Source organism: Lithobates pipiens, unplaced genomic scaffold (genome assembly GCF_037356315.1).
Source record: "Lithobates pipiens isolate NorthernLeopardFrog02 unplaced genomic scaffold, aLitPip1_a1.2 Scaffold_13, whole genome shotgun sequence".
Classification (NCBI taxonomy): domain Eukaryota; kingdom Metazoa; phylum Chordata; class Amphibia; order Anura; family Ranidae; genus Lithobates; species Lithobates pipiens.
In genome coordinates, this window is record NW_027507718.1 from 332,722,374 (window position 1) to 332,746,431 (window position 24,058).

Consider the following 24,058-nt stretch of genomic DNA (forward strand, 5'->3'; position numbering starts at 1 on the left):
TACGTCCTTCTACGTCCCCAGCTGGGGCAGGAATCTTTTTTGTAGAAAAGAAGGACCATTCTCTCCGCCCTTGTGTTGACTACCGGGACTTAAATAAAGTTACAGTCAAGAACCGGTACCCACTGCCTTTGGTACCCAAATTATTCCAGCGCCTTGGATCAGCTAGTATCTTCACAAAATTGGATCTTCGCGGAGCCTATAATTTGGTCCGTATCCGAAGCGGGGACGAATGGAAGACTGCCTTCCGCACCCGCTTCGGACATTTTGAATATCTCGTAATGCCCTTTGGGCTATGTAACGCTCCTGCGACTTTCCAGCATTTTGTGAATGATATCTTTAGAGATTTTCTCGACCTGTTTGTTATAGTATATCTGGACGACATCTTAATTTTCTCCCCCTCTCTGCCAGCTCACAGGGAACACGTTAAGAAGGTTCTCACTCGGCTTCGCCAACACGGCTTGTACGCAAAACCTGAGAAGTGCGAGTTTGAACGTCGCAGCATTCAGTTTTTGGGGCTGATTATTTCGGTGGATGGAATCAAGATGGATCCGCAAAAAGTTTCGGCCATCCTGGACTGGCCAGCCCCTACTGATAAAAGAGGAATTCAACGCTTTGTGGGGTTTGCGAATTTTTATCGAAAATTCATCAAGGGATTTTCTACAATCATCGCTCCAATCACCAGATTAACGAGACAAGGTATCAAGTTCCAGTGGACTCCGGAGGCACAGGCCGCATTTTCTTTCCTTAAAGAACAATTTGTATCAGCATCTGTCCTGAAGCATCCTAATTCTGCGCTACCCTACATCCTTGAGGTGGATGCATCCGAAGTTGCAGTGGGAGCAGTCCTTTCTCAGAGACAGGGCCCAAAGGCTTTATTGCACCCAGTGGCGTTCTTCTCACGTAAATTGTCTGAAGCGGAAAAGAATTATGATGTCGGGGACAGGGAGTTACTCGCTATCAAAGCCGCACTTGAGGAATGGCGCTATCTCCTGGAGGGAGCAGTCCATCCCATTCTGGTATACACTGACCACAAGAACTTAGAGTATTTAAAGACTGCTAAGAGGCTGAAGCCGCGTCAGGCCAGATGGGCACTGTTCTTTACAAGATTTTCCTTCCACATAACCTATAGGCCCGGATCAAAGAACACCAAACCCGACGCGCTATCCCGGATGTTCAGCGAACCCGAAGTTCTTCAACCCACAGACACCATCCTTGCGCCCGGAAATTTCCTTATGCTCCAGGAAGATCTTCTATCCCAACTTAAGCAGGCTTCATCTTCAGCTCCACATCCCTCAAACACCACCTTACTCTCTAGCAATAACTTGTTATGGCATGAAAACAAGATCTACGTGCCCCAACAACTACGGGTTGCTGTTCTCAAGTCTTGCCACGACCACAAATTGGCCGGTCATTTTGGGGTACACAAGACCGCCGAACTTCTCCAACGCACCTTCTGGTGGCCTCAGCTGCTAAGAGACTGTAAACTTTATATTGAATCTTGCATTACCTGTACCCAGAACAAGAGTAGCAAGACCAAAGCCTGGGGGTTGCTGAAACCACTCCCCATCCCGGAAAGGCCTTGGAAAATGATTTCCATAGACTTTATTGTAGAATTACCTCCGCCAGAAGGCTTCACCACTATCCTTGTGGTGGTCGACAGATTGTCCAAAATGGCTCACTTTCTGCCCATGAAGGGTACACCTTCTGCCCCTGAGACCGCAAGGATCTTCATTAAGGAGATTGTAAGACTCCACGGTATACCTGCGAACATTGTTTCCGACCGAGGGGTACAATTTACATCAAAATTTTGGAGAGCTTTATGTAAGTCCTTGAAAATTGATCTTTCGTTCTCGTCTGCCTATCATCCCCAGACCAACGGCCAGACCGAACGAACGAACCAGACCCTTGAGCAGTATTTGCGGTGTTATTCTTCTTTTTCGCAAGACGATTGGGTATCCCTTTTACCACTTGCCGAGTTTTCCTACAATAACTCTGTTCATTCTGCAACTAATCAATCTCCCTTCTTTGCGAACTATGGTTTTCACCCTCAGTTCTTATCAGCCAATATCCCAGAATGCACGGTTCCAGCAGTTCAAGAAACTTTGGACTTTTTCTGCACCAATAACAAGTTGCTTCAAGAAACGATGGCAAGAACTCAAGAACGCAACAAAGCAGTTTTTGACAGAAAGAGGAGAGGGGAGCTCGACCTAAAACCCGGAGATTTGGTTTGGTTATCTACTCTGAATCTAAAATTAACATGCCCATCTAGAAAACTGGGCCCAAAATTTGTGGGTCCTTTCCCAATTTCCAGGAAAATTAACAATGTGGCTTATGAGCTGAAATTACCAGAATCGCTGCGTATTCACCCAGTGTTTCATGTGTCCCTCTTAAGACCTTCAATCCAGGATCCCTTCACCGATCGGAACGTGGGCCCTCCTGAACCTGTGCTTATTAATGGTGAAGAGGAGTTTGAAGTAGAAGCAATTTTGGATTGCAGAAAGAGACGCAACCAGGTACAGTATCTGGTGAAGTGGAAGGGGTATGGTCCAGAAGAGAACTCCTGGGAACCAGAGACTGGCATCCACGCCAAGAGGTTGGTTCTGGCATTTAAAAGATCTCACCCAGGTAAGATGTCCCAGTTGGGTATCCGGAGGCTGCCCATTGGGGGGGGGCAATGTCAGGAAGATCCTCCTCACGGACGTCCGAGCGGCGAAAGTCGCATAAGATCTCTTGCCCAGTTCCAGGAGCGTTACCGCGATCGGCGGTGCGCGCGTGCGCGTGCACGTGCCCGCCCGCGTGCACGTGCGCGCGCGCGTGCGCATGCGTGCGGGAGCGCGCACGCGGGTGCGCGCGCGGCCGTTTGACGCAAATTGGCGCCAATAGCGCTATTTAAACTGGATCCATGCCTCACTGCCTTGCTGCCTGATCAACAGCGTTCCTGTGCGTCCTGGTGATCCATATCTGAATCTGAACCTGAACCTGTACCTGTACCTGTACCCTGATCCGTATCGAAACCCGGCTTGTTTCCGATTCTGCTGTTTGCTGCCTGCCCCCCGACTTTGGCTTGTACCCGACTACTCTTCTGGATTCCGTTTCTGTATCTGATCTGCCCGCCTGTGCCTGACCTGGACTGTTACACCATCCGTCAACTGTAAGTTGCTTGCTGTTGTACTACAGGACACCTCCCAGTCCTCTGCAATATTTGGCTGCACTCCTTCTGCGTTTGTAGCCTTCTACCTTTGGCCACAGACTACTGGACTCTTCCGCTTCCGCTTATCCATTGCACCTGCATCCGTTGTTGGACTACAATACCCCTCCGTTGTTTGTCACCTCCTGCAATCACTTGTATGCCATTGCTGGACTACAGGAACCCTTCTGCTGTCTGCTGGACCTTATCTCACCTTTGCCTGCATTCAGACACCGGACTACAATACACCTCCTCCTTCAACGGTCTTCTGCCTTTACCATCTGCTATCCAGTCAGGCACTTGTGCCCCTCTGTGCTCCTGAGCCCCTGTCACCACTACCAGGGTCTCTCGAGTCAGAGGTCTACGAGAGGCCACTCCCTGCACTCCGGGCTCTGCTTAAAGGTACGTGACAGTAGCATTAGCAACAAAAAAACAGATACCGGCAATCTGGCAAGCGGGAAGTGCAAAGGCATCGTTAAAAAGGATGTATAGGGGAGAAGCTGGGAGGGCTGAAACAAATTGGGTATCTATGATGATTGACCATGATTGCTTATTCAGTAGGTAGAGCAACAGCTACACTTAAAAGAATGCCTGGGTTGGGTTCCTGACAATTACATGTGTATATAACTGTCTTAGGCTTATTGGTCATCATCATCATTCCAGTGTATGTGAACAATGATTTCCATGTAGTAGGGCTTAGAAAAGGAAAGAAAAGTATTACCAGTGGCAACCCGTCCATACAGGGCAAAGGGGCGCAGGGGTGCCACCCCCCAATCCATGCATCCAGCCTCTATTCTACATGCAGGGCGCTGGACGTATGGATTCCAATTGTTTATTTATTTATTTTTTTAAACATGTGATTAGAGCCACAGGCACTAATTGGCTTCAAAAAGGGTGGGCTCAGGGCGCAGAGCACTGCGTCCTGAATCCACCCAGATGTGTGACAATAGCAAATTAATATTCGCTATTGTCTTCCTGATTCTCCTTACAGCCAATCAGGAAGTGGGTCCTGAGACCAGATTGGCAGAGAGGAGAAGCAACCATATTGGCCATTGAGGAGGAGGCAGAGAAGATGCAGGTGAAGCCATTGTGAAGCCGAGAAGCAGGAGACGCTGGGTGATGCCGATGAAGGGGGATCGCTGCCTGCGACCTAGATTGGGTAAATGCAGGCCTGGATGGGCTGATGGCCAACTGATCAACCTACCAACCGACTGGGGGGGGGGGACCAGTCGCCACTGAATAGTACCCTACTCTATAGACGCAACTGTTTTCATGCACTGCAGTAATAATTATTTACAAGCCTAAAATAGCTGTATGCAGTTTGTTATAAATGGTTCCTACATTTTAGTTTGTTTCTGTGCTGTAAACCACTGGTTCTGGATGTACACTTGACTCAGGAGCATAAAGGGATCATTTGAATGGTTTCACCCTCCCAGTTACCCTGTTAACCAAAGGATCTTCTGTGCACTGGTTTAGTGGAAGGATTTTTTTTTCCTTTGTCACTCCCATCACCATAATCTCTCAGGCTATCCTTTTTGTGAAGAAATTAATATTAAACTTTCATTGCACACCTCGTATACTCATAAGGCAATTTATGAAGACAGTATTGTACTAGATTGTCACTCTCTGATAATAAGAGAAAGAAGAGGGGCAGATATCAATACGCATGTCAGTCTTGCCCAAAAAACTGCAGTTTTAATTAGGAAAAATGCATGATTACTTTACAATTTAGATGCATGTCTCTCAAAAAGAGGGGCTTTTTCTTAATGCAGTCACTAAAAACTATACTACATGTAGCTGTTAGTAATAACCTTCTGCATGCATAGGCAAAATTGTTCAAGTGATTAAAAATAGCTTTTTATTCCTGTGCAGAATAACCATGAATGATTTACAACACTGATGCAGTCTTAGTAATACAGTCCTTGCTTCTAATTAGGTCATGAAAATATTTGACTGTAGTGCAAGATCCGGAGCAGATTGGATTATATATGTTAACATTAATTTGCCAGTTGAAAAATACAGTTAGCTCATAGTGGGCAAATACAGTGTTAAACATAAATGCCTGATGCATATTTACTTGAGACCTAAACTAAGTGTATTTAAGGAAAAGACAAGCAAGAAGTCTAAACACATTTTGTGGCTCTTAAAAAGTGTATGAGCCTTGGCAGGTCCACCTATAATTTAACTTGGCTGGCCTTACAGAAAAAAAAAATGCATGATATCTGACTGTTGACTTATAGTAATGAAGAGTTATTCCCACAAGATAGAGATATTTAGAATGCACTACAGTCCTTGCAGGGTGATGTTCTCCTCCATATTTCACTTTCTGAAGTGCTTCCAAAACCTGACTGTTCAATGTAATCACTGAAAATATATCACACCATAATGCAGATGATACATCAATATCATCTTTACAAGAGTTCTGCTTCAAATAGAGCTTGGCTTTATATCCCCGCTTTGATGTTTTGTTGATGTCTTGCTGTAAAGGAGGGATGTCCATGCCATTACCACATTAGAAAGTTGTAATAGTTTCCAGACAAGGAAAAGCATACTTAGTACACATGTATCCTATATAAAGGTACACATACACATATTGACACACACTTACATAAACATTATACCATTCATGAGACCTGATTATTGGTGAATACTGTAATGAAGAGACACAGAGAGCTAGGAACCTTTCAATATAACCGCACTATACATCCTGAAATAGAAAAATATGGCTAAAAAGGAACCACAATAAACCCTCTGCTCCAGAGGAAAAACACTATCTGAGAATGGCCAGGAACACTGTCCACAAGGTAATGGACTATATATTTGCTTTAAGCCATACACACTGAGGCCGCGTATACACGGGCGGATTGTCTGTCCAACTTAGTCCGCTGAACCGTGTTTCAGCGGACAATCCGCTCGTGTGTGGGCTTCAGCGGACTTTTTCAGCGGACTGTCTGACGAACAAAGTCTTACGGAATTTCTGAAATTTTGTCCGTTCAAACTTGGTTTTGTCCGTCCAAACTTGGTTTCAGCGGACAGTCCGCTCGTGTGTAGGCAAGTTGGACGGACTAAGTATGGCGCATGCTCAGAAAGGATTTACACGGCCGAAGGTTGCATTGCAGTGTATTGGACATCGTTTTTCTAGTCCCGTCGTACGCGGTACACGTCATCGCGCACGCTTTCAGCGGACTGTCTGCTCATCGTGTGTGGTCAAGTCCATTCATGCAAATTTTGAACGGACTGTCTGTCGGATTGTCTGACGAACTTAGTTGGGCAGACAATCCGCCCGTGTGTACGCGGCCTTAGTTGACATTGAAAAAGAATAAATTAGTTTACCAAAAACCTAAATTAACAAAAAATCTTGCATGATTCTATTTCCTTGGCTCCTCTAACACTGTCCCTGTCATGCTTTTCAGCAAATGTTTCTTATGTTGTTTTGTTAATTATTCAATGTGCTAATGGTATGTAAATGTCACAACCCGCAACCTACCTGTACCAACAGCAGGGGTCCTCGCACTCACAGCATATCAGTCCTTGGCACTCTTGTTGGTGGCCTGTGTCCTGTAGCAGTATGGGGAGGCCTCTAGTCTGATGGCATCCTCATAACAAAATGGCAGCACTGAAGTGCTTTGTGTTATAGACAACAATTACAGCTATCACAAAACAAAAGGTGAAATTTCAATGGACTGAACAAGCTTTTGATGAGTTGAGAAACCTATTTGCTTAGGCACCTATTCTAATTTTACCTGTGCCCAACAATCCAAACTATGTTGAAGTAGATGATTTAGATACAGCTGCAGGTTCTGTACTATCACAGAAATCCGGTGAAAAAGAACCCCTACATGCAGTTGCCTTTTTTTCACGCTCCTTTACTCCTGCTGAGAGAAATTATAATGTGGGGGAGAGAATTATTAGCAATCAAACTTGCATTGGAAGAATGGAGAAATCTGGTAGAGGGCAGTAGCACACCATCACTGTTTATACAGATCATCGCAATATACTTATACTTGAATACTTATAGACAGCTAAAAGATTAAAACAACCTCAAGCCTGATGAGCTCTTTTCTTCAGCCAGTCCCCCCTGCTGATAACATACCATCCTGGTTCTCCAAGTGCTAAGGCTGATGCCCTTTCTGGTATGGATACTGACACATCTTCTCCAGGTCCTGAACCTACTACCATATTTAATAGACTGTTTTTTTTGGCTACTATGCCATCACTATGAGATACTGTCAGATCTCATAACATTGTGAATGAGAAACTTTCCACAGACCCCACAATGAACTATCAAAATTGACTTTTATTGTACAAAGGAAGAGTTTATGTCCCTCCTGCTGCAGTCGCTGAAGTACTACAATATTGTCATGATACTCCCATAAGGGGTCATGGAAGGATACACAAAACACATGAACTGATTTGAAGAACCTTCTTGTGGCCTTCCTTATTAAAAGATGTGACATCTTACATTTCTAACTGTTCTGTTTGTATTCGTGCTAAAGACAGCTACAATGGCCCTCAAGGTCTTCTTTTGCCTTTGCCTGTTCCTTCCAGACCCTAGACTGACATTTCAATGGATTTTATTGTTGAGTTATTGTTGAGTTAACCTTGGCACATGGTTACAATACAATAAAGAAGACCATAACTCGTGCCCAGATTAAGTATAAGGCCTATGCGGACAGACACCGTAATCCTGCCCCTCAGTACCAACCAGGTGATCGAGTATGATTTTCCACCTTGTTCCTAAAACTGAAATGTCCTACACGAAAATTAGGATTGAGATACGTGGGACCCTTTGCTATTAAATGTGTAATTTGAGCATGCGTGGCACTTGGTCCGATCAAAATTCTCTACACATGATCGGAGTATGTCTGATCGGCCCAGTTGGTCAGGAAATATTTCCAACAAGTTGGAAAATTGGGTCTGACGGATATTCCGACGGAATCAGTCCGATGCATACCACACACAGTCGGATTATCTGACAACACGGTCCGATAGGACACATTCCGACGGATTCTCCGACCGTGTGTACAAGGGCTAAGATAGTAGATTACCCCATGGTTGTCTGGAATATTTGATTCACTGGAAAGGCTACAGGGGTGAAGATCATACCTGGGTTCCTGCCTCTGATGTGCATGATCCTGCACTTGTGTGCTCTTTTCATAGACGTCATCCTGGCTGTCCTGTCCTTTTGCGCTTCCGGAGGTCACGCCTTGTGGGGGGGGGGCACTGTCACAACCCACAACCTACCTGTACCAACAGCAGGGGTCCTTGCATTCACAGCATGTCAGTCCGTGGCACTCTTGTTGGTAGCCTGTGTCCTGTGGCACCCCCATGTGAGTATGGTGAGGCCTCTAGTACATGTCTGATGGGATCCACATATCAAAATAGCAGCGCTGAAGTTCTTCCTTTTATCAACAGTAATTGAATCACTTCCACCACACCCTCCTGAGGTCCAGATTTCCTGTTTAATCACTATAAAGCTGAAAGGTCCCAGAGAGCGAGAGTGCTCAATTATTTTAGAGCTGTCCACAGTGTGTACCTGTTGCGTGCCGTGTGATAATGTTACCTGACCTTTGCTACATTTATTAATGCTGATCCTTTACTGCCTGCCCTGAACTTACGCTACAGTTGACTTTGATTACCGGACTTTCCCTTTTTGTACTACATTTTTGGAAACTGTGCTGGATTCTTATACAAGGTGTGTACCCCTGCTATTGGGCTCCCCATACCTAAACACTGACAGCAAAAGTAAATTGTAATATTGCCATCTAGTGGCTTTTTTGTTTACTTTTAGTTCTATAGATTAATTACTGTAGGTGGACAGATTGGTGCTTGAAAGCCACCGTAGCTTCCCATTTTCCTAGTGGACTAGGAGATGCAGCCCACAGTAGCCATCTTGATTTTTCATTAATGCATCTTCTCCAGAGGACTCCACATCTACCCAGCTACAATTCTATCATCAGCCTAACGGAAACATCGCCGGCATGTTTATAACCGCTTTCCCTAGTTAAACTAGTGTATCAGGACTGTATATGTTCTATATTGTATACACTGATTGAATGTTATTTCTTTTATTTGTAGTTTTATACTAACTTCGCTGCAATAAAAGTTGAAAAAGGACCTAGCGCCTGTCTCAATGAGTTGTTAAGGGAGGAGAGTTAGCTGTCTGTCTAACTATACCTCAGCCATATGTAATGAGAACAGAACAGTAAAATGGTAGCTCCAAAAAGGCTTACACACAGAAGGCCAGTAAAATAGCAGCATTTAACAGGCTTCCACATTGCAAGGCATCATGTCAGATAAAAAGTCAGAGCTAGAGACAAGAGAAAAGGACAAGGTCCCAAGTCTCAGTTAGCTACAAGAGCTCAAATATTTAAATGAGCAGTGACTTGGTCGCTATTGCCTATGCAAAAGCAGAAACTGCAAAAGTAAAAGCTGCCTTTGCCGAAAAAGAGATGCAAACTAAATTAGAGAAGTTACGCATAGAAGCTGCGTTCGAAAAATTGGCTGCAGAGAAGGAAGCAACGGCAGCAGTAGCTGAGGCTGAAATCTTAGAGGAACTTGCAAATCCCAGCAGTGAGAGACACAGCAACATACTTGAGATTAAACCTGATCATCATGAAAATTCGCAGCATACTACAGACTATGTGCTGCAACATGCCAAGCCAGATGACTACAAGCATTCAGCCCCAAGAACAGAGTCGACTCCTGCCATTCACACACCCCCAGGGATGCCCAACCAGTGTCCAATAGGTCACATGTGGCCTGCGGAGACCTCTGATGTGGCCCCCGACCTCCTGCTTTGGGATGGTGGGTTGGTAAGCCCAGATCATGGGATGCCGACCCACCATCTTAGAGCATCAGTGTTGTGAATGAAACTGGCAGTAGAGGAAGCAAGCGGCTGCAGAGCAGACCCATATAAGACAATGTTTGCTGTATAGCACCAACTCCTGTAACAGGCGGAGTGATATCAAATTCTCTCTGCCTGGCACGGCAACATCTGGTAATATCTGAATGGAAGACTGTTATTAAAGGTAAGTTTATTACTAAAATCATGTGTATGTAGTGGTCTTCCCGACTTCCAAGGGCCTGATGGTGACCCCCAGAGCTAGGGAGAACGGACATCCCTCCTCAGGGTGCAGGTTACTAGGCATGGTGGGTGTAGTGCAAGGTGAAAAGCCACAGGTGCACTGCGCTGCAGCCTCAGTGTAGTTAAACCACAGTGTGTCAGTGTGAAAGCAGACTTAGGCCCCTTTGATATGATCGGTGCGACCCAGTCCGACCCTCCATTCACCTCTATGGAGCCACAAATGTAAATGGACTTGTGACTGTTGACACCTACCTACCTCGCTCCACTCATTGTGGCCCATGACCAGTTACCAAGTCGCTTAAGTGGCCCTCATTCTTTAAAAGGTTGGGCACCCGTTCCTAACATTAAACAAGAAAATAATTCCATACTTGGCAAGCCTTCAGCGCAATCTGCATCTAAACTATCAAACCCCTATGATACAGTCACCCACTTCAGAAAGGAAGGGTCGCAAGGTAGAAATCACAGCGATAGCATTTCTGACAACCACAATTACACAACAAGTCCTCCGCACAACATAACACCTCCAGGCTACTCACTCAAAAACCAAGGTATGTTGGATTTCCTCAAGTTCTTTGCACAGCGTGAGCTGTTGACAAAAGGACTCGCAAGGTTTACCGACCGACCTGAAGGCTACAGAGCATGGCGATCGTCCTTCAGAAATACAATAAAAGATCTATCTGCAAGTGAGAAGACTGATCTCTTAGGCCGCGTACACACGGGCGGACTGTTCGCCCAACCTTGTCCGCTGAACAGTGTTTGGGCGGACAGTCCGCTCGTGTGTGGGCTTTCAGCGGACAGTTTCAGCGGACAGTTGGACGGACAAAGTCTTTCGGAAATTCCGAAAAACTGTCCGCTGAAACTGTGTTTGAGCGAACAGTCCGCCCGTGTGTGGGCCTGTCCGCTGTACTTTCGAAATGAGCGGACTGTTCCCGCTCGGAAAGTCCGCCCATTTCGAGCGCGTGTACAGGTAGGCGGGGCCCGCGAAGGAGACGTCGCGGGCTCCGCCGCCTGGAATGGGCTTAAAGGGGAACCCCAACGCCGAAAAAAATCGGCGTGGGGGTTCCCCCCAAGTCCACACCAGACCCTTGTCCGAGCACGCTACCCGGCCGGCCAGGAAAGGGGGGCGAGCGAGCGCGCCCCCCCTCCTGAGCCGTACCAGGCCGCGTGCCCTCAACATGGGGGGTGCCTTGGGGAAGGGGGGGGCCGCGCGGCCCCCCCACCCCAAAGCACCTTGTCCCCATGTTGATGAGGACAAGGGCCTCTTCCCGACAACCCTGGCCGTTGGTTGTCGGGGTCTGCGGGCGGGGGGCTTATCGGAATCCGGGAGCCCCCTTTAAGAAGGGGGCCCCCGGATACCGGCCCCCCACCCTATGTGAATGAGTATGGGGTACAATGTACCCCTACCCATTCACCTGTGAAATAAAGTACAAATAAAAACACAACACAGGGGGAAAAAATATTTTATTGCACAGCCGGGGGTCTTCCGTCTTCGGGGGTCTTCTCGCCGGACTCCTCCGCTATGTGTGTGTAGCTCTTTTGCCAGCGGAGGAGTCCGGCTTTCTTCCTCCCCGCCGCCGGCCTCTTCTCCCGACTTCGGGGGTCTTGTCCCCCTCTTCGGTTCTTCTGCCGGGCCACCGCGCCTGGTCCGGTGGCCCGGTCTTCTGTCGCCGTCTTCCGTTCTTCTGTCGCCGCCTTCGGTTCTTCTGCCGGGCCACCGCGCCTTCTTGTAGCTCTTTTACAGGCGGTGGCCCGGTCTTCTGTCGCCGTCGCCGCCTTCCGTTCTTGTTCTTCTTCTTGTTCTTCTCCAGGCGATGTTGACTCGACGAGCTCTCCGGCCGGAATGCCGGGGACGCGCTGTGCGGTCACTTATATAGTGACAATGGGGCGGGGTCACATGGTATATGTCACATGGGTTGGTCACATGGGTTGATGTCACATGGGGACTATGACATCGTAAGGGGGCGGGGTCACCATGTGACATCAACCCATGTGACATATACCATGTGACCCCGCCCCATTATCACTATATAAGTCACAGCGCAGGGCGGCTCTGGCATTCCGGCCGGAGGGAGCGACGTGTCAACATCGCCTGGAGAAGAACAAGAAGAACAAGAAGAAGAACACGAACGGAAGGCGGCGACGGCGACAGAAGACCGGGCCACCGCCTGTAAAAGAGCTACAAGAAGGCGCGGTGGCCCGGCAGAAGAACCGAAGGCGGCGACAGAAGAACGGAAGACGGCGACAGAAGACCGGGTCACCGCCTGTAAAAGAGCTACAAGAAGGCGCGGTGGCCCGGCAGAAGAACCGAAGAGGGGGACAAGACCCCCGAAGTCGGGAGAAGAGGCCGGCGGCGGGGAGGAAGAAAGCCGGACTCCTCCGCTGGCAAAAGAGCTACACACACATAGCGGAGGAGTCCGGCGAGAAGACCCCCGAAGACGGAAGACCCCCGGCTGTGCAATAAAATATTTTTTCCCCCTGTGTTGTGTTTTTATTTGTACTTTATTTCACAGGTGAATGGGTAGGGGTACATTGTACCCCATACTCATTCACATAGGGTGGGGGGCCGGTATCCGGGGGCCCCCTTCTTAAAGGGGGCTCCCGGATTCCGATAAGCCCCCCGCCCGCAGACCCCGACAACCAACGGCCAGGGTTGTCGGGAAGAGGCCCTTGTCCTCATCAACATGGGGACAAGGTGCTTTGGGGTGGGGGGGCCGCGCGGCCCCCCCCTTCCCCAAGGCACCCCCCATGTTGAGGGCACGCGGCCTGGTACGGCTCAGGAGGGGGGGCGCGCTCGCTCGCCCCCCTTTCCTGGCCGGCCGGGTAGCGTGCTCGGACAAGGGTCTGGTGTGGACTTGGGGGGAACCCCCACGCCGATTTTTTTCGGCGTTGGGGTTCCCCTTTAAGCCCATTCCAGGCGGCGGAGCCCGCGACGTCTCCTTCGCGGGCCCCGCCTACCTGTACACGCGCTCGAAATGGGCGGATTTGCCTCCTCCTTACGTGGGCGAGTCCGTTCATTTCAAAAGTTGAGCGAACTGTTTGCCCAACCTTGTTCGTCAAACAGTCCGCTCGTGTGTGGGCAAGTCCGCTCATGCAAATTTTGAGCGGACTGTTTGACAAACTGTTTGCCGAACAAGGTTGGGCGAACAGTCCGCGCGTGTGTACGCGGCCTCAGTCAAATGGCTGGGGAATGAGTCAGCAGAGTATACAAGAAGAATCAGGGACATTATTGTTAACTAGTCAAGCAGAGGACTGAGCATGATATTGGAGAGAATTGAGTGTAAAGCCCCATGCACACTATCAGATTTTCTGCTGATTTTTTCCTTCAGATTTACCAAAACCATATAATATGAGGTCAAACCTTAGGAGTTTCAATTTGTATGCATGGTTTTGGTAAATCTGAAGACAAAAATTTGCAGAAAATCTGATAGTGTGTATGGGGCTTTACGGCTCCCCAGAAGCCATAGAAAATTCACTCTTTAAAAGAATAGAGGGCTTCCCTAAGATTTCGAACTTCACCCCAAAATGACTCAAAGACATCTAAAGCCGCGTACACACGGGGCGGACTGTCTGGCCAACTTAGTCCGTCAGACAATCCGACGGACAGTCCGTCATACTTTCGAATGAACGGACTTGACCACACACACCACTTTTTGAGCGGACTAATACGGCGTACTAAGTCCGCCATACTATCCGCCCTACTTTTGAAATGAACGGACTCGCCCACACACGCGGAGAAAAGTCCGCTCATTTTGAGCGCGTCTCCAGGTAGGCGGGGCCTGCGAAGGAGACGTCGCTGGCCCCGCCGCCTGGTATGGACTTAAAGGGGAACCCCAACGCCGAAAAAAATCGGCGTGGGGGTCCCCCCCAAGTCCACAACAGACCCTTGTCCGAGCACGCTACCCGGCTGGCCAGGAAAGGGGGGCGAGCGAGCGCCCCCCCTCCTGAGCCGTACCAGGCCGCGTGCCCTCAACATGGGGGGTGCCTTGGGGAAGGGGGGGCCGCGCGGCCCCCCCACCCCAAAGCACCTTGTCCCCATGTTGATGAGCCCCCCGCCCGCAGACCCCGACATCCAACGGCCAGGGTTGTCGGGAAGAGGCCCTTGTCCTCATCAACATGGGGACAAGGTGCTTTGGGGTGGGGGGGCCGCGCGGCCCTTGGGTCAGCATAGAGTAGGCAAACCCATTGAACATAATGCAGACCAAAGCCCATCTGTGATATGGTTTGCCACAGAAAAGATCAGTGAACAGTGTCAAATGCTTTCAACACATCTAATGAAAGTACCAATCCACTATGTTTCGTAGCGGATGCTTTATGGATATGTAGATATAACCTGCGAATATTGTCAAAAGTGCTCTTTCCAGGCATAAATCCTGATTGATCATACTGTATGAGCGAAAAAATAACTTTCTGCAATCTTAAGGTGAGAATTTTGGCCAACACCATGACATTACTGTTCAAAAGAGAAATGGGATGGTAGAACCCACACAATAATTTATCCTTACCAGGCTTAGGTATAACAACTATAAGGACTTAATTCATAGAATCAGGAAGCCTTAAGAAGCCTGGGGGATAGTTCCTCTATATAAGTGGGATACCATTAGGAGAGGAGGCAAGAGAGACTCTAAAAGCATTTTTTAACTTGCACATATATAGGCCATTTGCTCACATTTCCCCTGCAGACATTCAGTCCAGAAAGCATCTGTAGCGCACCCTCAAACAGAGGGTTTGGGTTTGTTCTTGATCTACAATGGGTCAAAAAAACATCAGGCTTCCTGTATTTCTTTTTTTCATAGACGCAATAGCTTGTCAAAATATACACGATAAACAAATTTTATTTATTTTAACTACCTGTTTAACACAGGGCAGAGAAAGTTATGACCTTCTGTAACTTGGCCTATGCCTGAGCATGTTAAACCCTAATATGCTCATTAAGTGAGTCTGTCCTGACCTATCCCTGGACCTTTGTAACTCTACAGGATTAGGGCTTTACTTCTGTATTGTTTTTGTTGTATATATTACTGATAAACAATAAGGTCTCTCTAATTGCTGAACTGTGCACTAGAAGTTCAGCCTAGGCGCATTACATATTTTAAGAAATAGTTGCATTTTATGTTGATTAAAAAAAAATAAATACTCAAATAAAAGGAACTGTACAATATTCCCAGGCCTTTTCAAACAGGGAGTAATAACAGCAGTGACGATGTGTAAGGTTCAGTTACCAATGGCATCCAATTTTATTTCAGTTTACCATCGCTGGATGAAAAGGGTTTCTAACTGGGCTAGTGCACTTTGCAGTATCTCATCTGTGTTTTTCTGTCTTATATAATATTCTGTCTGGTTTGAATCTCTCAATAGCAAGGGTTAAACAGATCCAGAGATTCTGAAATCAACAACACCATCAACTACGTACATAACCATGTATCGCTAATGTTATGTGCTCGATAGACTGTGCAAAAACAAAATCTTAAAATACTTTGATGAAGATATTGCAAGCAATATCACTAAACTGTCCTGATATTATTCACAGTGGGAGGAAAAGTATTGGAAAATGATGGTCAACATGCAATCTGGCTTTTAGCTTTGCTCTCCCAGGAGAAATTTCATTATCTTTTCTGTTTCAAGTCTTGCCTTTTAAGCTTCCAAGGTCAGCGCTGTCTAGACTCTTCCACAGCTTCATCTTCCTGCAGCTAACACACATTCACACAATAGGTGCATGACCTCAAAATGTGCCAGGCCCCTTGACTAAGCGGGGAGCCCTTTCTTTTATTATTTCTAGCAATTCACTGGGTTAAAAAACAAACTGCTGTAGCAACCGGGCTTGCCTTGCTGTGAAGATTACACAGCAATAATCTATAGCAATTCCTTGTTAAGAGTGGCATCTCTGTAAAATAACCATCTAGCTGCTGGAAAAAAAATCTGCATAATTCTTGCTCACTATTTTTTAAACTGCTCAGTGCAGTGCATGGGAAAGGCTTCAGTTTAGTTTGCTTGCGGGCTTCATTTTGTACCTCCTACAGTTGAGTGATTGTTGGGGTACAGTAGATGATCATTTCTGTCCTCTCATAGCTTAATTGACAGGTAAGAGGGTGAATTTGTCTGACAAATTAGTTCATCTTTTTTAACCTTTAAATAATTCCTAATAATGTTCTCCACCATCACAGCATAGTGTCTTCCTATAGGCTGGACTGTAAATAATTTTTTCTTTTCCCCCTCAGTAAAGTGGTGAGATCAACATCTAGAGCAGGGGTAGGCAACCTGGGCCCCTCCAGCTGTTGTGGAACTACATTTCCCATGAGGCATGGCAAGGCTGGCAGTTACAATTACTCCCAGAGGCATGATGGGACTTGTAGTTCTGCAACAGCTAGAGGGTCCCAGGTTACTTACTCCTGATCTAGAGATTGGAAACATTTCCACAGTGCAATTTCTGCTGAGAGCAAAACTGCAATTTGCAAATATTGAAAATATCCTTTTCCAACTGCTACAAGGATGATAAAACACATCCTGGCATACCAAAAAAATTTGTGGAAATTTTGAGGCCCTGGGAAAAAAACTTTTTTTCCCTGTTTTTGTACTGGAAAAAAATGTAATTTTGGAAAAAAGTGAAAAAAAATTCAGTGTAGAGTAGTAATTTGTTACACTGGATAGATGAAATGCAGTGTATATAAAAGCATTATGCTTGAAATAAAAGTACAGTTTATTCAGTAAATAAACTAAACTTGCTTTTTACAATTTTATTTTTTTATCACAAAAGAATAACAAGGACTGTATACGATAAGAACATTTCACCTATGCGTAAGAACAGGTAACCACCCCCTTTCCCTCATAATAATATAAAAACTTCCTGCCAATATGCATTTCCAGTTATTGGCAATGCTGATCCAGAAGCGTATATTTCTCTATGAAGAGCTTGATGAATGTTCTCCTGATTTTCAGGTGCCATTTTCTCAATAAATGAAGGGATTGTGATTTTTTTTGTGAGGCTGTGGTTTGTATCACTTCCTTACTTGAAGATGCTGCTGGTGAAGAAACACTTTGTGATAATCCAGAGGCAGCAGAAAGAGTGCTTCTGGAATAAAAACTTTAAAGGGAAAAGTTACTTGCACTTTCTCTCTGGTCCTCATCATTTCACTCCATAAAGTATTTTTAATGTCTTTAGGGAACCTCTGGTATGCCAGGATGTGTTTTATCATCCTTGTAGCAGTTGGAAAAGGATATTTTCAATATTTGCAAATTGCAGTTTTGCTCTCAGCAGAAATTGCACTGTGGAAATGTTTCCAATCTCTAGATCAGGGGTAAGTAACCTGGGACCCTCTAGCTGTTGCAGAACTACAAGTCCCATCATGCCTCTGGGAGTAATTGTAACTGCCAGCCTTGCCATGCCTCATGGGAAATGTAGTTCCACAACAGCTGGAGGGGCCCAGGTTGCCTACCCCTGCTCTAGATGTTGATCTCACCACTTTACTGAGGGGGAAAAGAAAAAATTATTTACAGTCCAGCCTATAGGAAGACACTATGCTGTGATGGTGGAGAACATTATTAGGAATTATTTAAAGGTTAAAAAAGATGAACTAATTTGTCAGACAAATTCACCCTCTTACCTGTCAATTAAGCTATGAGAGGACAGAAATGATCATCTACTGTACCCCAACAATCACTCAACTGTAGGAGGTACAAAATGAAGCCCGCAAGCAAACTAAACTGAAGCCTTTCCCATGCAGTGCCCCCTATTGGAAAATATGTATATTCTCTTGTTTGAGAACTGCATTGAGAAGTACTGTTACTTGAATTATATTCCAGGATTTGCTTTTCTTCATCTGAGAGAACTTGCAATAATTTAAAACTTTGCATAAAGTCTCAGAAACCTTTCAGTAAATTATTACTAAGCCCACAACAGTAAAATAAGTCTGTGTATGCAGTAAAGCATGCTTGTTATACTCACTGTGGAACCTAAGGGTTTAATTCTGCAGATTGTGTGAAAAGGCTGTTTGATCTTGTTTTTTTCTGATCCTCTCTTTCTTCCACAGTCCCCAGACCATTTCCTGATAGAACAGAGCCTTGAGGGCAAGCTGCACATGTTCAGTTTGTCCTAGGACCCTGTATTCACTGTATCTGGTCTCCCACAGAACAAAAAACATGAAAATGCAATTATTTTAGTAAATATAAACTGCTAAATACCTTTTATCATCAGCAGTATATAACAGTCTTGTGTCTTCTATGAGTATGTGGTTAAAGCTTATAGGAAGAGTTTTTATTCAGCACTGGTTGTCCTATCTGGACAGTGCTGATTGGCCCTGGGTTAATCACATGCATCCTCCTAAGAAATAAAAAACTCTCTAGCAATACACACCAAATTGTGCATGTGCAGCCTGTTCCCTGGGTCTGTATTATCAGGAAAAATATTGGGGACAGTGGAAGGAGGAGAGGATCAGAGGAGACAGGATCAAACAGCCTTTTTACACAATGCAGGGGATTAACCCCTTAGATTCATTTATATTTATGAACCGCTTCACTTGATTTAGTTTTATTAGCACTCGCAGTGCCTTCACTTGGCTGTTTTCACATTTTGTGTTGATTCAATTGAACATTTTATTTGTTTATATAATATTTTACATGTATTTATTTTTCACTCTTATTATCATGTTCCCACTCATGGGGTTACATGTTTGAGCCCTACCCATATTGTTCCACAGACTCGCCAACACAGCCGTTTTCAATGGACACAGGAAGCTCAGGAAGCTTTTACCAAGCTAAAGACATTATTTACATCCGCACCAATTTTACGACACCCTGATCCGACCCTACCATTTGTATTGGAAGTGGACGCCTCAGAAACTGACACAGGGGCCATTCTCTCCCAGAGACATGGGTCCAAGGCCATTCTACATCCTGTAGCCTTCGCATTCCGGAAGCTGAGCCCGCCAGAACTAAACTACAACGTAGGTGATAGGGAGCTGCTGGCCATCAAATTCGCCCTAGAGGAATGGAGGTACTTATTGGAAGGGGCATCTCATCCTGTTATGATCTTTACCGATCATAAAAATCTAGAGTACCTCAGGACAGCGAAACAGTTGAAGCCCAGACAAGTCCGCTGGGCCCTTTTCTTCTCTAGATTTCATGTTCACATATTCTACAGACCAGGCTCAAAAAATGGAAAGGCAGACACACTCTCTCGGATGTTTTCTGTAAACCCCCAAATAGCTGAACCCAGTACAATCCTCTCTCCGCAAAACTTCCTTGGAATCACCAAAGCTGACTTAATAACCTCCATCAGGTCCTCATCCAGTCACTGCTCTGACCCAGAAATACATGCCTTAGAGAAACATGACCATCTGCTCTGGGCTCAGGAGACATTTTTTGTTCTACGAGAAGCACGACCTCTGGACTCAAAACTTTTCATGATCACAAATTGGCAGGCCACTTGGGAACAAGAAAGACTGCTGAGATGATCGCCCGTTCTTTTTGGTGGCTAGGGTGGAGATGGGATTGTAAGGACTACGTCTCTTCCTGCCCCCTTTGCCAGCGTGATAAGGGTCAAAACACCAAATCCTGGGGTCTACTCAAACCCTTGCCCATCCCAGAGCGACCATGGGCAGAAGTGTCCATGGATTTTATTGTGAACTTACCTGCCTCAGAGGGGTTTACCACCATCCTGGTCGTTGTCGACCGCCTCTCCAAAATGGCACATTTTCTGCCCATGCTGGGCACCCCTTCTGCTTCCAATACAGCCAATATTTTCCTCAAGGTAATATTCAGACTCCATGGCATGCCTAAAAGTATCGTCTCGGATAGAGGCGTCCAATTTACCTCCAAGTTTTGGAAAGAGCTCTGTAAAACCTTGCAAATAATGATTTGCCTCTCCTCAGCGTATCATCCTCAGAGCAATGGCCAGCTGGAGAGGACAAATCAAACCTTAGAACAGTACCTCCATTGCTTCTGTTCTGGCTATCAAGATGATTGGGCGACCCTCCTCCCGTATTCTGAGTTCGCATACAATAACTCCATCCACTCCGCCACTAATCAAACACCCTTCTGGGAAAACATTGGGTTCCGGCCTCCCTCCCTTTCTAACATCATTTCTGAAATGTCTGTTCCTGCCGCTCAAGACCAGATAGCTTCCATGCAGTCTAACTTTCAAAAGAATCAGGATACTTTGCAGAAAGCTCAGGACAGTTATAAGAGACAGTATGACCGAGGGAGGAAGGAGAACCCAATCTTCAAGGTTGGCAAGGAAGTCTGGTTGTCAACTGCAAAACCTTAAATTACCTCTGCCCTCATGGAAACTTAGGCCAAGGTTCATTGGACCCTTTAAAATTAAGAGGATGATCAACCCTGTGGCATTTGAGCTGGCATTACCAAACCCTTACAGGATACATCCAGTTTTCCACGCATCCTTGTTAAAGCCCGTTGTGTCCAGCTATTTCCCGGGGGGAAAGAAACTTCCTCCCCCACCAGTTAAAGTGGACGGGGAGAACGAATTTGAAGTGGAGTCTATTTTGAGTTGCAGAAAGAAGGGCAGGCAGCTCCAATACCTGATTCAATGGAAAGGATACCCTCCTGAGGACAACTCCTGGGAGCCCGCTAGGAATCTGCATGCCCCACGGTTAATTCAAGCCTTCCACTGTGAACATCCAGAACTGATGTCCAGTTATTCTGTCCATTGTCCGCCCCTTGGGGGGGGGGGGCACTGTCAGAGAAGGACTTTGTCCACCCATGCTCTCCATGTTCCTGCACGCATGTGCAGCAAATTGGCGCTCTGGCGCACACACGTGCGGGGCCCGATGGTGCGGCACACACGTGTGTGCACAGTGGCTCGTGAGTGTGCGCAATGGTGCACGGGTGTGCGTGACGGCGCACGGGTTTGCGATGTGGCGCATGCTATGGCGGGGCTATTTCAAACAGCTCTGGTGTCCAAACGTGTTGCTGGTTTGTCGTCAGCTTCCCGTTTGTACCCGTTTCCAGTTTTGCCATATCTGACTACCTGCTGTGACCCGGACTGTTCCTGACTATGCTGCTGTTCTCCTCGATATGACCCTCGGCTTGCTTAACGGACTTTGCCTGATCTGCCTACATGTGTCTGACCCTCGGCCTGCTTTACGGACTCTGCTTAGCCTGCTTACAAGTGTTTTACCTTCGGCGTGCCCAATGGACTTGCTTACTTGCTTACACGGATTTGACCCCTGGCTTGTTTTACAGACTTGTTTGCTTCCTCTTGTGCCTCATCCCTTGCTGTGTTCCGGATTGACTGCTAAACTCTGCACCAGACCCACAGCTAGTTCCTGAACCTCGGCTAACCCACTGAGCAGCTCTACAGCCTTCTTCACGAACTTTACACCTGCTGGTGGTCCGTGCCTCTGCGTGCCACCCACTCCCTGTACCACCCCCGGGGGACAGGGTGCACATAGTCGCAAGGGCGAACCGTTCTCGGCATCACAGCCTCGGTAAGTACTTCTTGTGACAGTACAAACCAGCCAGATGTCAGAGGCCGACAGAGCTCATTCTCCTCTCGAGATCTTGTGCCAGCAGGTCTCAGCCCTTACTGATGCCGTCCAAAAGCTGCTAGAAGGATATACTCAGATCGATAGCCACCTTCAGCAACTCGCTGGACCACCTTCAGGGGGCAAATTGTTCTCGGCATCTCGGCCTCGGTAACTACTTCTTGTGACAATGGTACACTTACGATATTAAAAATATATCTAAAATATTCTGCCAAGATAGCACTTTTAAATCACATACTGTATGTAGAAATGGAAAGAAGTCTAACAATAATGATAGAGCTGTCTGCAAATACTTTTACGTGCATGGCATGATCAGAGAGCATTGCATGGCCTAGAACCTGCCACACTCTCTGCTTATTGGTTATGAATAGGCACACCTCTTGTCTACATAAAGCAGTGCAATCTGGGAGGGGCATCAGAAACCCATCATCAGGTCCACGGTCCTTGCATTGACATGGGTGAAGGCCAAAATATGGCTATACAAATATCTCCTCTCAAAAAGTTGCTATTTGCATAGTCACTTGCAGAATTATCAGCTCATATACCGTAGTTAAAGGTATGCTGTCAGTTTTTTGATGCATATGGTAGCTTGCTTTTTCACTGTCACAGATTCACCTTAATGCTTTTGCTAATTATTTGTCTACCTGTGTTGCCACTGTTCCATATACATTAATAAAGTTAACTTTTAAAAACCTACAAATCCATAAACTATATTGAAGCAGATTGTGATTATGATTAACTATAGTAATATCACTTCAGGTCCTTTAAACTCAGCAAGACTTGAAACTGCGATGTAAAGCAGTGTGGCTTAATAGGGTGATTGTCAAAAAGGAAACATAAATTATGTAAAACATAACATCGTAATAGAATTTTAAAATGGTCCATCAAAAGTAAAGTATCTTGCAAATTAACTTATCGAAAATAAATCTGTGGAGTTGTAACACTAAGCCATTAAAGTCGCTGGAAGAGGCTTCACTTATATGTGATTCACGCTTGTGGCTCTTAACAAAAGGCCATAAATATTACCTTGGATTTTAAACTTAATCATAAAGTTTTATTTACCTGTTCATTGAGGGTTTTGAATGACATTAAAGTAACCACTTGAAAGAGAAAGCAATTGCCCCTTCCTTTTGCAATATTTATAAGAAATTTGACAAAGGCCATGTGTGTGATCTTTAATGTTTGAGGAAACGATATTAGCCCAGAGACTGTGTGAGTTAGCAAGAGATATGAACTCTATCATTCCACTTTATGACCTTTCATTTAAAGGCAACTGCGACTGTCTGGCATCTCAAGGCCGGGCACACAGCAGAAGTGGGGAATCTGAAGGGCTTCAGACATAAACTTTTATTACTAAATTATAAATAATTTCTATTACTTAAAATGTTCACCTTGCAAGTTCATCTTGATTATAACACAAGGGCAGCTTCCCACTCATATTGCTGATCTATAAAAATGAAAAAGGATTATTGCACCCTGCTGTGCTAGAAGTACTTAAAAGAATGCAGAGAACATTAAAGTAACAGAGTGTCTATCATATCACCCTTCTCATATGTGTCTCTTACATAGCTGTGCTATCTTTGTCATGATACAGCTGCATTCATTCAGAGACTGGTTTCTGCTGCACATACTACATAATAGTGGGTCATAAGTAGATGTATAATATTATTATTAATATCAAAAGAGGTATATATAGAATGTAGTACAGATCATTTAATTCACACATGATCATACAATGCTCCATTTATATTGTATCAGGTTAGTGTAGGAATAACACAGAAGGTATTTTGCAAAAGTAAAGCCTAGTGCAGCAGTTGTAATGTGAGTAGTGAATTTGTGAACCTATGACCAGAAGTGGGTAATGGAGGGGCATTGCCACCATATGTGTTGGAATGATCTTCTGGCACATCGACAGACCAGCATTTGTTAGAGTTGCTGAGGAATATTTTATGAAGGAGTATTGGAATGCAGTACCATCTGGTCCAGATTTGATATATATTTTCCTGAGCAAATACATTTTGTGAGCACTTGCGAGCTAGTATGTTAATCGGTTCCCAGTTGTCCTTTGTGAGAGAGATATCCAAGTCTCTCTCCTAGATTTTGGAACCTAGATTTTTGTTGGCTGGTGTTATGGGGAAAATAAGGTTGTAAAGCATTGAAAGAAGATATTTCTGTAAAGTGGTGCTTAGGCAAAGTTGTTCAAATTATGTAATAGACCTAGTATAATTGGAGTGGTATTTGGAGTCAGTAAGGAAAGGTCTAAGTTGATGAAGATAAGACCACCATGGT